This window comes from Taeniopygia guttata, chromosome 15, assembly GCF_048771995.1.
Source record: "Taeniopygia guttata chromosome 15, bTaeGut7.mat, whole genome shotgun sequence".
NCBI lineage: Eukaryota > Metazoa > Chordata > Aves > Passeriformes > Estrildidae > Taeniopygia > Taeniopygia guttata.
In genome coordinates this window covers 1,516,980-1,536,347 of record NC_133040.1, presented here as the reverse complement: position 1 = coordinate 1,536,347, position 19,368 = coordinate 1,516,980, and the positions used below count along the sequence as shown (strand labels likewise).

The 19,368-nt window shown below is 47.3% G+C and overlaps 1 protein-coding gene across 7 annotated transcripts in view; it reads left to right on the top strand.

The window, feature by feature from the left end:
- Positions 1-8,210: 8,210 nt before the first annotated feature.
- MTMR3 (myotubularin related protein 3) overlaps positions 8,211-19,368 on the top strand; it is a 74,325-nt gene continuing 63,167 nt past the window's right edge. For 4 of the 7 annotated variants that reach the window (XM_030285923.4, XM_012578176.5, XM_041719482.2 and 1 more), the window contains exon 1: positions 8,212-8,357. The gene's annotated coding sequence lies outside the window, so the exon portion shown is untranslated. Of the gene's footprint in view, positions 8,358-8,703; positions 8,989-19,368 lie in introns of those variants that run through there. The other 3 variants (XM_030285922.4, XM_030285920.4, XM_072935962.1) reach the window with 2 other exon arrangements.

Sequence of the window (19,368 nt, the reverse complement as noted above, 5' to 3'; positions counted from 1 at the left end):
GATCAGATGTGGAAGAGGAGAACTTCTCCACGAAACTAGCTTTGGAAAATGAGCTTTTACTGAAAGGCTCCTTCCCCAGTGTGATCCATGGCCGGGAGGAAGTTGTTCAGCAGTGAATGTAAGGGTGAGGATGATCAGATGTCACAAGGACGAGTGCCCTGTTCTGGCAGCGCTGTCCCAGTGCTGTGACAGCTACCCAGGGATCCCCTCCTGACTCCGGCTGTGTGGGGAGGCCACTCCCCGCTCGGAGGGTGACCAGACACAAAAGCAGCTTTTTCATTTTGATCTGCACAAAAAGCACCAGGAGGAGAACAGAAAAGCTGGAGCAACCCCAGGGACGTGCTGCTGGAGGTCAGTGTATTTTCCTTGCTGGGCTGTCATGGACACTGCAGTCCAGCTTCCCAAACAGCACCAAGTCTTCCACAGCTTCTGGCTTTGCTCAAATCCCTCCTCAAAGTCCCAAATGACAGCCTGGGGCAGGGGAGAGGATCTGCTTTGCTGTTGTGCAGCCCCAAAGGGAGCTGTTGTACTCACACAGGAGTCTCAGCCCACACTTAAAGCAGGTGAGGCCCCTGTTGCCCCCTCTACTTCTCCAAGGAACACCAAAGAGGTTTTAATGCTGCTCACGCACAGGTCAGAGGGGCCAGGGAACCCTGAAGGACCAGGACTCTTAAACATACTTTAAAAATAGAATAAAATGAAAGAGTAATAAAATGGCTGAGGAAAATGTCAGCGTAATCAAAAAGAGACCTGCAGTACTAAATTGCAAAGTTGTAGAAATTGGCCATTAAGTGTTAAAAGCAGCTGAAATGCAATTACAGTAATAGGTATGAATCAGGATAACCCTGGGCTTTGCAATATTTCAATCCAGCTCTACTTTTTTCTTTTTTTCATTTTATCTTAATGATATATGCATTAACTTATCGAGGACTAATGGAAGTTACAAGCCTTGGAATCACAGAATCACAGAATCATGTAGATTGGAAAAGCCCTTCAAGTCTGACCAATTATCACCTTGGCAACTAGACCAGCCACTAAGTGCACACCCACACATTTTCTGAACACTTCCAGAGATGGGAACCCTGCCACTGCCCTGGGCAGCCTGGTCCAGGGCTTTACAACCCTTTAATGAAGAAATATCCAACCTGAGCCTGCCCTGGCCCAGCCTGAGGCCGCTCCCTCTCCTCCTGTCCCTGTTCCCTGGAGCAGAGCCCGACCCCCCCGGCTGTCCCCTCCTGTCAGGAGCTGTGCAGAGCCACAAGGTCCCCCCTGAGCCTCCTTTTCTCCAGGCTGAGCCCCTTCCCAGCTCCCTCAGCCTCTCCTGGGGCTCCAACCCCTTCCCAGCTCCCTCAGCCTCTCCTGGGGCTCCAGCCCCTTCCCAGCTCCCTCAGCCTCTCCTGGGGCTCCAGCCCCCTCCCAGCTCCCTCAGCCTCTCCTGGGGCTCCAGCCCCTTCCCAGCTCTGTTCCCTTCCCTGGGCATGCTGGAGCCCCTCAATGACAATGACACCTTCCACAGCACGTCCTTGACAGCCACAGAGCCAAAGGTGTCAGTGTTAAACTGCTGACCTGATGGATCCCACACTAATTTATTAACTATGTCTTAAATCTTCCATCAGTCTCCAATTGATCTCCTCTAAGTTTATTCTTAGCTTGAAGTCTTACTGTAGAATAATTTTTATTTGTCACTAATGAAAGTCACCAGAGATGACCCAAGATGCCTCTTAACTGACCCCCTGGTGGCACTGCAGCAGTGCAGGGGCAGGAACACCAGTTCCCATTGCTCCAGGAGGCTGCAGCTACAGTGTCCACCTGGCCAGAGGAACCAAGAGCTGCTCACCTTTGGAGTTTTAATGAGCAAGTTCCTGTGGGTGGGAATTCCCAGCAGGCACAGCCCTGAGCAAGTTACCAGGCTGTGTCTACAGGAAGGAATTACCACTGAAGATATTCAGCTAAAATAATATAATCTTCTAATGATACTTCAAGCAGCTCCTCGGATTCAACAGCTTCTTGCCCTCTCTTTGCCTGCTCTTTCTCTAATTATCCAACCTCAGGAGGAAGGTGATTAAGTGCTTATTAAGGAAAATAGATATGGTTTATTATGAAAAGCATTTTTTTTCAGGCAGCTTTGTTGTAGCAACACAGCACATGACACAGGTTAGAGTTGTGCCAGTTTGCTTTTCCAGAGAAAAGACAGCTTCAGCAGAAAATGCTTTAACCTTTTACTTTTTAGCTCACAAAGCAAACAATGTCATGGGATGGTTTGAGTGGGAAGGGATCTTAATGTTTGCTCCAGTCCCACCCCCTGCCATGAGCAGGGACACCTTCCACTGTCCCAGGCTGCTCCAAACCCCAGGGTCCAACCTGACCTTGGGCACTGCCAGGGATCCAGGGGCAGCCACAGCTGCTCTGGGCACCTGTGCCAGGGCCTGCCCACCCTCACAGGGAACAATTCCTAATTCCCAATGTCCCATCCATCCCTGCCCTCTGGCAGTGGGAGCCATTCCCTGTGTCCTGTCCCTCCATCCCTTGTCCCCAGTCCCTCTCCAGCTCCCCTGGAGCCCCTTCAGGCCCTGCAAGGGGCTCTGAGCTCTCCCTGGAGCCTTCTCCTCTCCCAGCTGAACAGACCCAACTCTCCCAGCCTGGATCCATAGGAGAAAAGATGAGTTTAACATGAAGCCATATTAATGTAATGATCTAATAATCTCATATGGCTTATTAGTCTATTAAAGAAAATAATATAAGCATCCATAAACTAAGATTTCTGCACATTCTGCCCACACTGAACTCCTGGCACATCCTCAGTATCGATGGCTTCAGTTTTGACTTCCAGGTGGCATCCTGGCAGAGCCAGGCTCAGCCAGCTGTGCTCCTACCTGGAAACACGGTCCCCAAAGCCATTTCCAGTGTTTGCTCAAAAATGTTGTCTCCGTTCCACTGAATTTGAAGTTCTGAGTCCCCCAAGTGATCCTATTTGAGTAGTCCTGTGATAATCATCTTGATGGGCAGCCAAGGCATGCTGCTTCCCTGCAGTGAAGCGTCGCTAATGGCATATCTTATTGTAAAATGAGGTTATTACAAGATAAAAAAAAAAATCCTAAAATGCGGCTCCTGCAAAATGTTCTGACCAAAATGATATATATGTAATAAAAATCTCATTATTTTCAAATTATTCATCTACTTTGCAAGGGAATGAGTCAGAGCATCTGTTTTGGGGCCCCATCAGGATGACTGGCAGTGCCCCTCTACTGGCACATTTGAATCAGGGGTGGCCCTCACGCTGTGCTGACCCCAGTGTCACCTGCTGCCACTTGAATTGAATGAACAATGAAATTACATTTCTTGGGTGGGAGCAGGAAGAATGGAAACACCTACACATGGAGGAACACAGTGTAAATACTGTGGTCAGGGTCAGCATTCTTTTCAGGCAGTCATCAAATACCCAGGAGAGTAAAATGAGTGAAACGCTTAAATAGGATAAAAGATGAAAACAAAATAGGAGCGATGGGATGAGGAGAGCTGGTTTTGGGTAAAAAACTGACCAAGGGAGCCAGTTTGGAGCCCTGAGAAAGCAAACTGCCCTGTGTTCCGTGGTCTGACTGTTCTTACTGAACCAGGACTTGGTGTGCTGTTTTTTTAAGAGATATCTAACCCTGCCATCAGTTTTTCATCATAACAGAAACAGCCTGTAAACGCTGAGGTGGCCATTGGGGCCTCAGGAGGGAAGTGTATTAAAGGGCCCTGGGTGGTACCAGGAGCAGGAAAGGACCTGGCACAACTTTGGTTTTTCTGTTTCTCCCTGTTCCAGATAGGGATGGCTCCAGGACTGCAACTCCTGTACAGGATGGGCACTAGAGCAGCCTCTGGAAAGGTGATCTGAGGGACCAGGGTGGGGTGACCCAGGACAGGATGCTCTCACCTCACCACCACTATGTGCAGATTTTAACACAGCCAATCACTCAAGTGACATTTGGCCTGCAACTGCAGCCCAGGGAATATCTTCCCACGCCAGGCACCTCTTTTCTTTCCATAAGAAGCCAGTTGGTAACTGTGGCTGTGCCTCAAATGGTAAGAAGAGTTTGGAGAGGACTCACTGGGCTTTTAGGGTCAGCTGTTGGTGGCATCGGCATCAGGGGACAGCAGCTCTGGGAAGGATGACCCAGAGCCTCGGGATCTGAGCTGCTGGAAGCTCTGGTGTTCTCATGTTTCAGCCCAGACTTCTCATGGCCATCGGATACTTGTTTTCTCATACAGGAACATCACCCTTGCTCTTAAGGGAGATGTGTTTACTGCTGTGTTTACTCCCTAAGTTTCACAAAGAACAACTGTATCTTTTCTCAGCATTCAGGTTTTCTTTTATCTCAAGATCCCTTGTATAAGAAAAAATCAGGATTAGGCTATAATTACTTTCCAGTCACATTTTGTGTCCCCTGATTAAAAGTGACCAGAGCTGCAAGCATAATTCCAGAGAAAATTGCAGTAAAGGCTTCTATAATGGCATTAACATCCCCTTTCTCCTGGAAATACCTCCATGTGTGTGTGTTTTTTGTCAGATCTACTTCAGACCGGGAGTTTGTCGTCATCTTGTGATCAACAAATACACCCAGATTTTCCCCTTCTTCTGTCATTTCCAACTGATGAGCTCCCAGCTTGCGGCAGAGATTCTTGTTAGCAATTCCCAAGGGCATGACCTTGTACTTTCCACTATTAAATTTCATCCCATTTCCAGTGTGCCAGCACTCCATGTTATCCAGCTCTTCCAGCAATACAGCTATTCCTGCTGCACAGCCAGTGCCTCCCAGCTTTGTGCCATCAGCAAATGCCATCAGCTCCCTCCTACCTTTTGTTCCAAGGCCTGTCTGAAAAATATTGTGCAAAAGCACACAGGGCCAAGCTGTGGTCCTGGGATTCAGGGAGGTGAGGTTACCTGGGGGGAACATGGGAATCCAGGCACTTTCTGCCCACTCTTCCCTTTGTAGTCCCACAAATTCCCTTGGTGCAGCCACAGCTGGTGTATGTTTGAGGTGATTCCCTACCTTTTCCCCCAGCTATCCTTTTTTATGGACCTGGTTTCTATTAATTTACTGAATAAATTAATACATCTATTATGTATCTGTGTCTAGGAAACAATTATCAAGGGTATAATCTTAGTTAATCTTAGCTAAAAGCAATCAATCTTTATGTATGTGTTTGTGTAAAGACACATCACATTTATATTTTACATTTTTAAACTTACTTGCCTGTCCCAAACATTTTCCTTTTTATATTTTAAGCTTTTAATGCTTTTGAGGTCACACTAACAGGTGTCTAAATGGCTGGATTGCTTTACTTCTTCCAGCTTAAAACCAGCCAGTGCTTCAGGAGGTCCTCCATAATTCATTACCATCCTCCACCTCCCAAATTAAAACCTCTGTACTGGATGAGTGAGGATCCACTCCAGGTCCTTCAGGACTCTGGGTTTGGGAGCACCTCATTCCCTGAGCTGTGTGTCAGGTTCTCACAAGCCTTGCTCTCCCTTGGGGTCAAGTAATTTCCATTTCCGTAAAATAATTCTCATCCTTTGCCCTGATCATCATGGAAAATAGAAGCAAAAGTCATTTAACACTGGGCCATGTATTAAAAAATAGACTGGAACACAAGATACAGAGAGGTTTGGGACACAAGACATGGAATGTCTCTGTGCACTGTGTGTGACCAGATTGGTAAAGATAAAATGTACAAATATAACAAGCAGCTGGAAGTGCCAGCTTTTCCTGTCACAGGGATGGCACTGCAGGATTTCCCCCTCCTTAAGGACCAGAAGAGCACCCAGCAGGTGCTGCTGTGCAGGAGCCCCAGGTCTCCAGGATCCAGCTTCCCAAAGTAGGTCACATTTGATCTCCTTCCAGTCACACTGCAAAAGGCAACATTTAACAGGGACTTCTCAAAATTCATATTTTGCTTGCTGATGCTGTCAACACAAATCCTTTTCAGCTACAGCTCCACTGGTTCTACATATTTTCATTCCTTTTGGGTGTAAACAGGCCAGGAATCCTGTTTTTCCCTTCAGTTACCTGCATTTCTTCCAAAGTTCCTCTGAAAGTACATATTGGCATTGAGATCACATTTGCATTCAGATGATGGCTTGTTGTTGGAAAAAATCCCTTCAGAGGGGCTGATTAACTTCCTTTCAAATGTTTGCTGTCCCTGACCAAGGGAGCCAAACCAGAACACAGCTCACTGCGTGGCTCATATCTGAGTGTGAAGACACAGGCTTCTGTATTTTGCATTGTTCCCTCTGAACACTTATGCTCCTTGCAGCTTAGACATGACCTAATGACAGACTGAAGTCCATCTGTTACAATGACTAGCCTTGGACTCAGAGGGAGAGTCCTGTGGATAATTTAGGAGTGCATTTTATAGCTACTTGCAAGCATTTCATTTCAGATCAAGGCGAACATGCGGAGTAGGTGGAAATCTCCCGCAAAAGTACAACCTGACCTACATATGGTATTGTAAATTAAAGATATGTATAAAAATAAAACATTAACGATCCATCACAGTTGCAACAAAACCCAGATATAAATCTTGCTGCTGGTAAGGAGCTCCATTGCACAAGGCTTAGCTAGAGCTTCATTTTGGAACCAGCAACATTCCTGCCACCTCCAACACTGCTGCCACTCTCCAGCTTTCCTGTGTTTTCTGTAGCTTAACGCTCACAGGCCTTTTGCTTTATCACTTGTCTCTCAGTTTCCATGTGGTTTTGGCAGTCCTGCCTTGTGCTGGCTCCCAGCTCCCCATTACCTCATGCTTTAGGAGCCGTGGGCTGCGCAGGGTGGCTTGGACAGCGCATGGCCTGGTGGCATGGGGCCACACATGTTCCTACAGCTGAGGTGAATGTCACCAAAGCAACGCAGGAAACGTTGTCCAGAAGACCTTGCACACCAGAACGGCTTCTGTAGATCACAGAATATTCTGAGTTCAAAGGGACTCATGAGCATCATCAAGTCCAAACCTTAAATGAATGGCCCTTACAAAGACTGGACCCACAGCCTTTGTGTTAGTGGCACTGCCCTGACCGACAGAGCTAATCCCAGGTTATAGTGGAACAGGGTGTTTCTCCAAGGATTTTAGAGGATCCTTAGGAGGATGGATGGCTGGGGATGCTGTCAGGTGTGGGAACACACACCCAGCCCCCCTCAGCACACACTTCCATTGTTACCTGACTCACAGATTGGCTGAGGTGGCTGCCAAACCTCTGCTGAGACCCTGCCTGTTCCACAGCCTGGTTCAGCCAGTGCCAGGTTTATGGACCTCACAGGGGAAAAATAGGCAAGTTTGCTTCACAGAGTCACAGAACCACAGAATAGCTGGGACTGGGAGGCACCTCTGGAGATCTCCCAGTCCAGCCCCCTGGAGATGGTTACCTTGAGCGGGTGACACAGGAATATGTCCAGGGTTTGGATTATTCCAGAGAGGGAGTCTCCATGTCCTCCCTGGGCAGCTGGTCTAATGCTCTGCTCAATGGATAGCTCTTACTCATGTTGAGGTAGAATTTCTTGTGTTTTCGTTTGTGACCATTGCTCCTTGTTCTGTCTCTGAGCACCACTGAAAAGTCTGGTACTGTCCTCCGACACGCTTTGGAGATACGTGCACGGATTGGACAAATCTCCTCTAAATTTTCCCTTCTCCAGACTAGCCAGGCCTGGCTCCGGCAGCGTCTCCTTCTCAGGGAGATGCTCAGCCCCTTACTCATCCATCCCTGCCGGCCCTGCCGTCCATCCTCTGAGGGGCCGGGGGATGGCAGCCGCCTCCTGAGGGCACGGCGAGCGCTCAGGCCAGCGACGTTACCGATTAGAAAAAACTTTTCACCGTCCAGGCGGTCAGACCTCGGAAGGGGCTACCTCGGACCTCGGAAGGGAGGTGGTGGAGTCACCCTCTCTCGGGGCCTTCAAGAGGCGCCTGCATCTGCCCCTGGGTGATGTGGCGGGGTGGTTTGGGGGTTACGGCGGCGGTGCTGGGCTGACGGTTGGAAGAGACGATCTTAAACCAGTAGATGCTCTTAAGCCAGCAGATGCTTTTAAACCAGTAGATGCTCTTCCAGCCTCGATGACTCCGTGATTCCCCGACTCCGTGACCCCACGGTCCCCTCAGCGCGGGCCGCGGCCGCCCCCCGTTCCTGCCCTCCCCTGAGGGCGGAGGGCGGGAGCGGCGCGCGCCCGGCCCCGCCCCGCGGGGGGAGGAGGGAGGAGGCCGCGCGGCCGCCATGTTGTTGTGTCCGTGAGGCGGCGACGGCGGCCCCGAGCCCGCAGCGACCCCGGCCCCGGCAGGACGCCGCGCCCCGGCACGGGCGGGGGCTCCGCGCCATGCCCTGCCCAGCGGTAAGGACCCGCCGGGGTTCTCCTTGTCGTGCAGCGGGGAGGGCCGGCTCGCCGCGCCGGGGCCTGGCGGAGCGCGGCCGCGCTGTCACTGAGGGCCGCACACGCCCCCTCGGCTGCGGGTGAGGGGCGGCGGCGGGGCCGGCACGGCGCCCTCGGGCCCGCTCCGCTCCGCTCGGCACGGGCGGCAGGAGGAGGAGCCGGCGGCCTCTCGTCGCCGGGCGGGCGGCGATCCCGGGCGGGCCGGGGCCGGGCCCTGCGCTGCCGGGTCAGGGTGAGCTCCCAGCGGCACAGGGGCTTCCACTGCCCGTGGCCTGTGGGCCTCGCCCGGCGCTGCCGCCCCCGTGCCCGGCCCGTTGGGGTGGCCGGTCCCCGCCGAGCCCGGCCGGGGATCGTCCCGTGCCGCTGGCAGCCGCCGGCCCCTGCTCGGCTGCTCCGGCCGCTGGGGCTGTGGTGTCAGCAGTGTTCAGCTGCCCTTGTGCGTGCGGCCGAAATTCCCGTTCCTTTTATGAGTGGGACTTGTTAAGGCTTTTTATTTATATGGTTTTGGGGCTTTAATTACGGCTTTTCCCCGTGTTCCTTTTTAACAGTTCTGTTATTTTGCTGGGATATGAGCAGATGTTACCCTTCCCCGGTAAGTGCTTTGCACCCCAAACATGGAGTTTAAGTTTGTGCATTGAAGTTGTTCCTGCTCTTGCTCTTTTAGAGAATGTTTTTTGAGCAGCAGATGAGACCTGGTGTTTCTTCACAACTTTATACAGGAAACTGATTTCTTTCCTTTCTGTGCACACTTCCCTTACTGTGGGAAGGTTGGGTGTGAGCTTGTAACTCTTGCAGACTTCAGGTCTTATAGGCACTTCTCTGTGTGCTTCACCTGTTTGTTTTCTTGTGTGATGTAGCCATGTGCAATAAGGCTTTCTTGTAGAAGAAAAGAACTTGGCAGTGAATCATGTCAGGTAGTGCTGAGTGGAAGCACAGCTTGGCTTTCTGGTGAATATAAAAGCATATTTCTATTATTTATGTTATAAAGGTGAGTCTACTGGGAAGGGGTGGCAGCGTGACGGAAGGAGCTATGACAGGTTTGTTGTAGTACTTGTCATGCTCTGAGCTTCAGATAAAGAACTGAGATGCCTTTTGTCTGCTGCTGAAGCATGTGATATTTGGAAATGAACTTTTTTTGGTGGAGATGAAGGAGGTTTTATGAAGGAGTGCTTGTAAACTGGAGGGGAGGAGGCTGATATCTGATACCTGCTTTGCTTCAGCTGTTACTGATTACAGTGGGCTTGGGAGATAGAAGTGGTGCTTTCTTTCCTAGCACAGGAAATACTGGGCTGTAAGTGTTGAAACTTTGTGCAGATAAGTGAAGGCGGGGCATGAGGTTCTAAAGTGCTTCAGTGACAAGTAGTTCTATGCCTGCTTTGGAGCTTGGGGAAGGGCAAAGGTGCACCAGCAGTGATATTTCTCTGGGTGTTTGCACTGAAAGGTGCTCTTGTCCCCCTTCAGGTTATAGGAATGATAAACAGAGAGCCAAGCTGAATTCACTCACTGGCAGTGCTATAGATGCCTGTCTGGGGCGCTGTTAGTATCTATTGCATGAACTGTCTGCATTAGCAATTACTAAAATATCACTGTTAACCTGCTCAAGGAACAAGCCATGCAACCCACAAATGGTACCACAAAAGTGGAATAGGTCAGCTTGATAAGCTCTCATTTCATTTTATTTATTTACTTTCCATAAAAATGGCCATCTGCAGCTGGAGGAGACAGAAATGGAGCCTGCCCAGGCTTCTGAAATAGAAGATACAATATTTTATCTCAGATCTCATTCCACCTACATGCAAGCCAGGATGATGGAGAGAAGTATGTTGTCAGCTTGCAGGAGTAGGAGGAACATGGCTGTGCAGTGCTTTGCTGGCAAGTAACCTGGAAAAAAGGAGTAACTTGGGAGAAGGGGATCTTTGGGTTGGAGTAACAGGCAGGAGCCTGGCAAGGCTGAGAAGTTCTCTGTGGAGGAACTGGCTTGGCATCCAGCATGGACTTTGAGATGGTTTCACCTGCACAGCTCGAAGGGCTGTGAAGGCTGTTCCTGCTCTGGTGGCTTCCTACTGGGAATTGTAACTGGATACAACAGGGTAAGACTCTTCCAGTTGGTACGGATGGTGTCTTCAGAGCGCGGGACTCCAAACAGCCAAACTAGTGCTTATCAAATCCTGTGAACCAGAATGAAACATCCAGATACTTAAACATGCATGTGTTTCATAGTAGCTTTCACTAGCCGAATCAAAGTAATGGCATGTTTCTTTCAAAATAACCAGTTAGATACTGAATTGCCCCAGAAATAACAGGCAACTGTTCTGCATTTGTCTCCAGCCTGAGTAGATGGCGGTGTAAAGATCTGCCTGTGAGATCCCATGTGGATTTTAAACTCTGAGAAACGAGCTTCATGTCTTGTAACTTCAGCCCTCTTCTAGATATTAGTGCCGTAACTTCCCAGTGCTGTCAGGAAAACTTTAGGTATATGCTAGGGGCTCAGTTTGTACTGTAATTCTTGTGAAAAACTGGATTGTTAAAAGGCAAGTATTTCTTTCTTTGTGATGCTTCAGAATTTCAGGGTGACTGAGTGTTTTGCATGAATGAAGTTAGTGACAAAGTGAAGACCTCAAAGTGGAGGAATTGGCAATTGAGGCAATTTGAAACACTGACATGTTACTGGGACTGTTTACTATGCACAGCAAAGAGCTGAGCCCTCAGCTCCTGCTGCTCTCCAGCTTCTACCTTAGATGCCTTAGCCCTGAACCGGTGCAGGATTGCTGTGTGCATTGGCTTGCAAACGTGTCAGCTGCTTGTGGGATGGGCAGAGGTCACAAACCACAGCCTCCTTTGGTGTCAGCTGGCCTTATTTGGAGGCCAGCTTTAGCAAAACAGCCCCAACTTTGTCCCTGTGCTTTGAGCAATTGAGAATGGACAGAATGGACTTGATAACACAGAGGGGTAAACTGGAGCATGAGTAGCCCTGACCTGTTCTTCCCTTCACCTGCTTAATAGTTTCTGGTAGTGGTGTCAGGGAGGTGACCCCCAGCTGGTTGTAAGTTTTCCAGGGGCAATGTGTCATCCCTTAAGGAAGGCCTCGAGTCCATCCCTGCTGCTCAGAGCTACAGGCAGGAAACAGCCTGTAGCAGCAGGGAAGAAACGCAGCGTGATCTTGTTGCAAGCAGTGGTGTCTCTGACATTCAGTCTGTTACGAGGTGTCAGGTTGTGCTGCTCTGAGCCACAGGTGCTCTGTTCTCCTTCAGGAAGTACCAGTGTGCACCTGGAGGTGAGGCTTGGGCCTGCAGCGCCATGCAAAGTGAGCTGGGGAGGGAGGGAGGGAGGGCAAACAGGCGGCTTTCTGGAATGTTGGTTGAAATGGAAAAGCTGTTTCTGGAGTCACAGGTGTCCAGCAGGAAGCACTGTTTGTAAAGGCTTCACTTAAAACATAGTTGCTGATGCCTGGCTTTGGTTTGTCTTCTGAAATTCCTCAGACTTGGAATCTTCAGGTAAAGTCTGCAAAGCAGCAGTTGTTTTGACACATGAGTGTGGCTGCAGATTAAGCTGGTAACTGGATGTGTGCTCTGTAGAGCTTCCTGGGATCAACTGGATCCTTCAGAGGCACTGTTCCTCCTCTTGGGTGTTAATGCTGAAAATAGTTGCAACAAGGTAACCATGGTGAGATCCATCTGGAAGTTTTTTTGGAATTTGTGTGTGTATATGCATGAGTGAAGCAGCTAATGACATTGTAACAGCTATCGTGGTGGTGGAACTCTTCCAAACTGATAAGAAGGGGGAAAAAACCCAGGCTCTGCAAAAGACTTCCTAAATAGGGTGTTGTTGGCCTTCCTTGGGGCAGCTGACTTTCAGAAGACTTGAAGCTGGATGTTCCTTGTTCAGTGATATTGTAACTAAAGTTATGCAAGTTGCTGTATCAAATTATTGCCATTTCTGAAAAGTTAATACCTTGAGCAAGACTCCAGTGGAAGTTGAAGTCGATTTTGGAGTAGTAAATCCATTATTTTTCCTCTTGATTAGGAATGCAGTGAAGAGCTTGTAAAGCAGCATTGGTGGGCTGTCTTGGGGGCAGGCAGCTGTACATAACCGCTCATGCCATTAATGAAATGTGCCCTCAGTAACACAAGCAGATAGATCCTAAGCAGTATCAACCCCCTTTTTAAAGAGAAATTGAACCAAAATACTGAATTGTAAATACTTCAAAATGCAGCTTTGCAGTTGGGTGTTAGTTGAAGGAGGGCAGAACATCAAAGAAACTGAGGCTTGGAGGAGCCCTGGGAGGTGACAAGCAAAGCAAGTTGTCCTTTGCCTTGCTCAGCACATCTGGCTGTTGTTTGCAGCATTCATTGTGATGGGCTGACAAACCACGATGGAAATGGGGCTGGGCTTGCTGTAGAGATCTTCATCTGAGGTGCTGATGGAGCTGATGCAGTCCCTGTCTTCTGTGGCACTGGTTGGTCACCACATGATTCTGCAGCGTGCAGGGGGTCAGCTTCAGAGTTGATTCTATATCTGGTGAAGCATTAGAACTAGTGCTAGATGAGCTTACCTTGGACAATTACCCTGTCACCTGTGGAATTAGCTTGAAGCTGGAATGCAATCAGAGACTTGGTGTTAGTCCCTGGCTACTTGGGAAGAGCTGGACTTCCTGAGGGCAGCCAGAACAGACCACCCCCCTGACTGGGGTGTGTTCTTCAGAGGGAGAGGCATAACAGGGAGTGTTGAAATGTGTGCACTTCTGGGACTGGACAGCAGGGAAGGCTGCCATGAGGCTCAGAGCTTCCAGAACATGGTCTAGAAGGCAGTGAATATCCATGTGGGAAAGACTTGTATTCTGTTACTTTGATATTTAACTGTCTTCTTCCATCCTGTGTGTGTTGGTCTTGAACTGTGTATTCTGTGCTCCCCTCCTTTTGATTTTATTCCAAAAACTCCTGCATCATCTGCAGAGTGACCTCGTCTTGGGGTAATTTCAGAACTGAAGTTATTATTTTCTGGGACTATCTCTAGCAGATATACCAGATTTGACCTCCCAGCTCCTGCTTGGTTTAGCCCTTACTGAGATAAGAACTGAAAAATACTTTTTCCGCTGTAATTTCTGCTACTTGCTTTTCAAGTGGACATCGTTGTCCTAGTAACTTTACTTCCTGGATGTGTTTCTTCCTTGCTGTGAGCACACCAGGCCCATGGCTAAGACTTCTGTCAAAGGCTCTTGTACCCTATTTTAAGGAAGATTTTCATCAGGGCAAACCAGTGAAAATGGTATAAATCTTTCTTTAACTGAGATTTCTGATTTGAAAACAAAGTAGCATGAAATAAATCTCTAGGGTGCCTGTCTGTATGATGAAGTCTTTTGTATATACGAGTCTAATAGTCTCTAAGTATTTTGGATTGTTCTGGTACTCTGAGGTTTAGTTTCTGGAACATGTAATCAGTATGGGGGGAAGTAATACATTTCAGGTTGAATTTGTGGAGGAAAGCTGCTGCATTGCCATTATTAAGTCTTTGTAGTTTTTCTTTCAAATACCAGAGATTTGTGTGCTGGTATAGACATTATTTATAGAAACACTGGTAGAACAGTTTTGTGTTGCCCTTTTGTGGGCCTCATTTGCTTCTCCAAGTTTGGGACTGCAAACGAGGGCTGTAATCAAAGCATTAATTCTGTGGTGTTACCTGAAAGGACAGAAAAATAAAAATAGTTTCTCCCTGTACCTTTAAAGGAAGGTTTTGACTTCTCTATCAACTAGGAAAGGGCAGACTCCTGACAAAATGAGACTTGTTTTCTCCAATGCTTCTTTTTCTGCTTGTGGAAGCGCCTGGGGGAAGCTGCTGCCAGGCACCTGAGGGAGGAGAGGGCAGAAATCCTGTCTGTGTAGGTTGACATGGAGTCTGTGAAGACAAGATGCACTTGGCTGGCTTCCTGAGTGTCCTTGGAGAGCAGAGCAAAGGCAGGGCTCGCTGCAGGGCATCTCCCCAGCTCACCCTGAGAGCAGCCTTTCACACAGGGCTCATGTGTATCATAAGACTCCCAGGCCCTGTGAGTCTGACTCCTCAGTTCCTCTGAGGTTTGACTGTTCTGGGCAAGTAGGTTTCTTATTTTTTGGGGTTTCTGTATGGCTGGTGGCAGGATTTCAGAAAACAGATAGAAAATCAGATCTTCCCTTGAGTATCTCCCGTCATGTAGAGTTTAGCACTGTCTAGGTCAAGGGTAGACTACCAGAATACTGATTTTTGGTTTTTTTCAGTTGCTAGGAGTAGTAGTTGAAAGTATTGAAGAGTTGAGTGAAACTGAAGGGTGGATTAAATAAACTGTACAAAAAGAGGGAGGACATAGAGACTAAGAACAATTTATTTGAACTGTGCTGTAGAATCTTAATACCTTCCATATCCTATACAAGATCCTACCTGAGTAAAGTAACTTCAGGTACTTTGGAAGTGAGGCCTCAATTTGGTACAGGAGATGTCAGAAGGATCCAGTCTAGCAGCTGATCCACCATTTAGATCTGTCCTGTCACTCTTATAATATCACTATGTCCATTCAAGATGAGTTTAAGTCCAAGGCTACTCATGGAAGTGGCTGCCATTAGGTCTGGAACTGGTGGAAAGTTTCCTTGGTATTTCTAGGATGGGAAGTGGTGGAAAGCATTTCCCTGGAATATCCTGTGGAGTGGTTAGGAGGGACCCAGCAGCCTGGCTGTCCCTGTTCTCCCTGTGAGGATGAGGACAGGAGGAAGCCAGTGTCTGTGGCTGGCTGATCTCATCTCTTGGAGCCATAATTGGCCTAAATGTGTACCTGGGAAAGCTTTGCTTGTTCCATTGCTATCTGCAAGTGTGTGATGGCTATCATGGAAACTTAAACCAGGGAGAGATGAGCTGCTGGAAAGTTGTGCTGGTTGATGCATCCTGGTTGGGCTGGAGACCTTTGCTTGGAGACCTTTCCAGACCTAGTGCTGGATGTACTGCAGCTGGAATCTGTCCAGAGTTTTATCTGCATCCACCCTTTGGTGTCTTCTCAAACTAAAATTACTGTTGTCAAAGCTGACTTCTGCCATTCTGTGGGTCTCTAAGTTCAGGCTTTTCAAATACTTGTCTTTCTCCCGACAAAGAGCCAATGAGCCAAAATTAGAGGCAGTGAGAAGAAAACTCACCTGCCGTGTCACAGAGCGGCTTGGCTTGAAATTTAATGTGAGGACATTTCTCTGAACTCTCTGCAGCCAGGCTGCTGTGGTCAATCAGAGTACAATCACCTTTCTTTTAAGTGTTTTGACCTGATAGCTTTGATTTTTTTAAATTGTTGTATTTGCATTTTCTTTATTTCCTTTTTATTCGCTTCTGAGAACAAATACGTAGTGTAGTGTAGGCATGGTTGAACTTTTGATCCAAGAAACCTGACTAAAATGTCTAAGCAGATTGCATTTCTAGATTATTTTGATTATTTTCCTTTAATAAATGGAAGCTTGAAAGCAAGTGAAGTGTACTTAATGTAAACTTGCACATTTACTGCTATTGCCTGCAGAACTTTTCTCTCCATCTAAACATTGTGCATGGATTTTTAAGAGTGGATAAGCTTTTCATCAAATTAATGACTAATCCTTATCAAACAAGTGTTCATCTTTACAATTAGAGAACAGGAATGCTTAATTGTGTGCTGATTGGTGAACATACTAGTCATGAGTACATTTGAGGATTCAGATTCTTAATTTTCTCTCACTGCTGGTAGCAGGAATTTGCTGTGAACAGGGCATTATATTCTGGTTGGATACCCATTATAATTAAATTATCATCTTTGTCTATGTTCAGTGAACCTTTCTTTGAGTAACTTCCAAAAGAATGCACCTTTTTGCACTTTGGGAAAATCTGAACTCTCTGAGGAAAAAGAAGGAAGATGGAACAAGGTAAATATTTTGAGGTCTACTCAGCTTTCCTTGTAGGTTTGGCTGGTGGATTATAGTCAAGGCACAGTTGTGTTCTAATGTAGAATACAATAGCTTGCTTGTTTTCTTTTACTTTGGGCTGAAATCTCTTAATCCCTTCAGACTCAAGCGTGAGTATCACATGATTTGGAGGTGTTTGGTTAGTGTACTTTACTGCTGCAGAGCATCCCTGGACGTAACAGATGAGTAAATTGGGGCTGCACAGAGAAGCCACATGGAAATTTTCGGTTTTGGAGATCCATGGCCAAGTGTTTAGTATTTTGGGCTGGGTTGTGTTCTGGCAAAGTCATCTAGTCAGTTAGACTTGTCAGTAAGGAAGGAGATCAGATACCTGCTCTAAAATTCCAAATTCATTATAAAAAGGATTTCAGCTTCAATGTACTGACACTGTACCTGAGTGTTCAGTATCCTACGATGTTCAAATCATTACAAGGGAATTTGGGGCAAAACCTCCTTGCTGGAAAATAGGTGGTACAGCTAATTGTAGGTCCTTCTTTTAGAGTGTGTGACTACATGGGACATCAGTGGATGCAGAGCAACAGAAACCCTTGCTGAAGTAAAGGAATAATAAATACTCATTAACAGTGAATTTCAAAAAGCAGTAGCTCCCTGTATAGCTGTCTAATGGTACCAATGTGCCTGGTCACTGTCATGTTGCTTTCCCCCCCTTTCAGTTCTGCAGGCTTTAGAAGCTTTAACCAAAATGCCTTGCACTTGTCAAACTGGAATTTTGGCTTTTAAATGACAGGCTGAATGCTGACACTTGATGAGGGTGACTGCTAAACACTGACCTGGGGAGAGGACTGGGCAAGGGGTTTTCTAAAATAGTATAGGATTCCCTAAAGTGCTGAAATATGGTAATGAAGTGAGGATGGCAAAAAGATTCCAGTGAATTAGAAAATGTTGGTCTTGACTCTTGGTGCTGCTTTTGCAGAATTTGGTCTGTTAAGCACAAGATCAGGGCAGTGGCTTCAGTCCCTGGTTCTACCTGCAGCTGGAGCTGGCTGCCTCCTAAGGTGTTCCACTCGCATCAGAAGAATTGCAGAGATAATTGGGCCACTGGAATCGTGGGGACTCTATACTTAGCTCATTACTCCAGGCAAATTATCCTTTCCTTCTCCAGTGTTGACTGGCAGGCTGCAGAGCTGTCTCGCTTTCCATTGCTGGGGCATTCCAACTCCTCTGCAGTGTTCTCATCGTACAGGCACTTCTTCCTGTGAACTCTTGAAGGGCTGGTGGTAACTAAGCAGCACAAGGGTCTAAGGGTGAGAGTTCTAGAGTAATTCACTGAGGAGTCAGCAGTGCCAAACCTGCTGTTGTAATCAGCAGGGAGTAAGGAGCAGTCTGGAAACCTGCTTGGTACTCTGCTTACCTTAGAGGGTGGTTGGATTCATCACTGCCACTGCTGATGCCTGAGCTGGGTGGGTCTGGTGGAGTCAGCCTGGGGAGCTGTGGACAAAGGGTTTTGCTTCATTTGACAAGTGTAAGACTGGTATAGCAAAGACAATAAGAGCTATTTCTTGCTTTCTCTGTAGAGCGTGGATTTTTACTAAGCTGTTTGTGTACGGTCCCAGTTGTGCTCCCCTCCTTGCAGGGTCACACCCAGAGAGCAGCCCCATTAAAAGTAATGGTGCTGTTGCATCATGTCCCAGCCTGCTGTGGTCCCATTCAGCACTCAGGTATGAAGACTTTTCCTCTTGCATAAGGCACCTTGATTTGCTCAGGTTGGGGAGGAAGCACTTGGCAGCTCCCTAAAGAGTAAGTTACAAGCTGCTGTGTCCTGTAGCTTATTTTTCTAAACATTAGTATTTCAAGTTACTGTCCAGCTTTCTAAACTGTACCAGTGCCCGAGGCTGGACCACTGCTCACAGAGGCAGGGATTACCTGAGCAGTCCTTGCTGAATACAGATCCTTTCCTGCTTCTAGCATGCTTCTCTCTCCTAGACCCAAATTATTTAGTATTCAAAGCAGAGACCTAGTAGGGCTAAGCCTCATGTATTTGAACATATTTCAAGATCCCCAGGACTGCAATATGGCTTAATCTGCTTTGTCTCCTTTCACTTTTTAAGTATTTCTAGCTACTGTTAGGTTTCTTTTCTGGTTCTTCCAACAAAATTCAGCTTTTAGTCTTGTAGTCAACCCTTACTGCCATATGTCAATCCCAGCAGACCAAGTTGTGTAGTAGTTAAGAAATAATTTTTCTATAAATATGCTATAGGTCTAGTAATGTATATTGAGATAAAGTGACTACATGAAGGCAAGGAGTGGTCAATTAAAACATGCCTTGTCCAAAGAAATTGGTCTGAACTGACTCGGATCCTGAAAAGGACTGAATGTGTTTGTGCAAGAAGTGAGCAGGTGGGCTAGGGAGAATCTAGTTTAGCTTACAGAAAGGCCAATGCCAAAACCTAATTTATGTGCTTCAATTCCACGATTTTTATGCTGTCTCTTGCCAAGACAATTAAAGAATTCCTAGAGCTGATCGCAATTTCCAGGCTGGGTTTGGAAGGGATAGTCACTTCTGCAGATGCAGAGAGCACTCCAGTCTCTTCAGGTAGGCTGATGAGTCTTGGTGGTTTCATTGCTGACATACTTGATTTTCAGGAGTCTGGAGATGGGACTGTGGAGCACGTTTGTGGTGCACTGGCACATGTAGCAAGTTTTGCTGCTTGTGAAAGGTCAACTTTTGAGCTTCCATGGGTTGATTAACAGTAAACTTTAAACTGGTGTTGCAGCACCTGTTTTCTAGAGCTTCAAAACTCCTGTTTGCCACTGGAAAACTTAGGAGGAAGAAGTTAGGTCCCTCTGTGGAGTTGCTGTTCTTAAGATCTGCTTAACTATTTGTAAATAATTAAAATATGGAAGATGAAGGAATACCCTGGGGTCAGTTCAGAGAGGGCTTGTGCAGCTGTGTGAAGATAATTTTGGTAGGAAAACCCCATGCATCCATCATGCCTGCAAAAAAACCCATAACCTGCACCTTGACTGAATAGCAATTAGTCATGTTGTGCCATTGTATTCTCCCCTGGGTCACC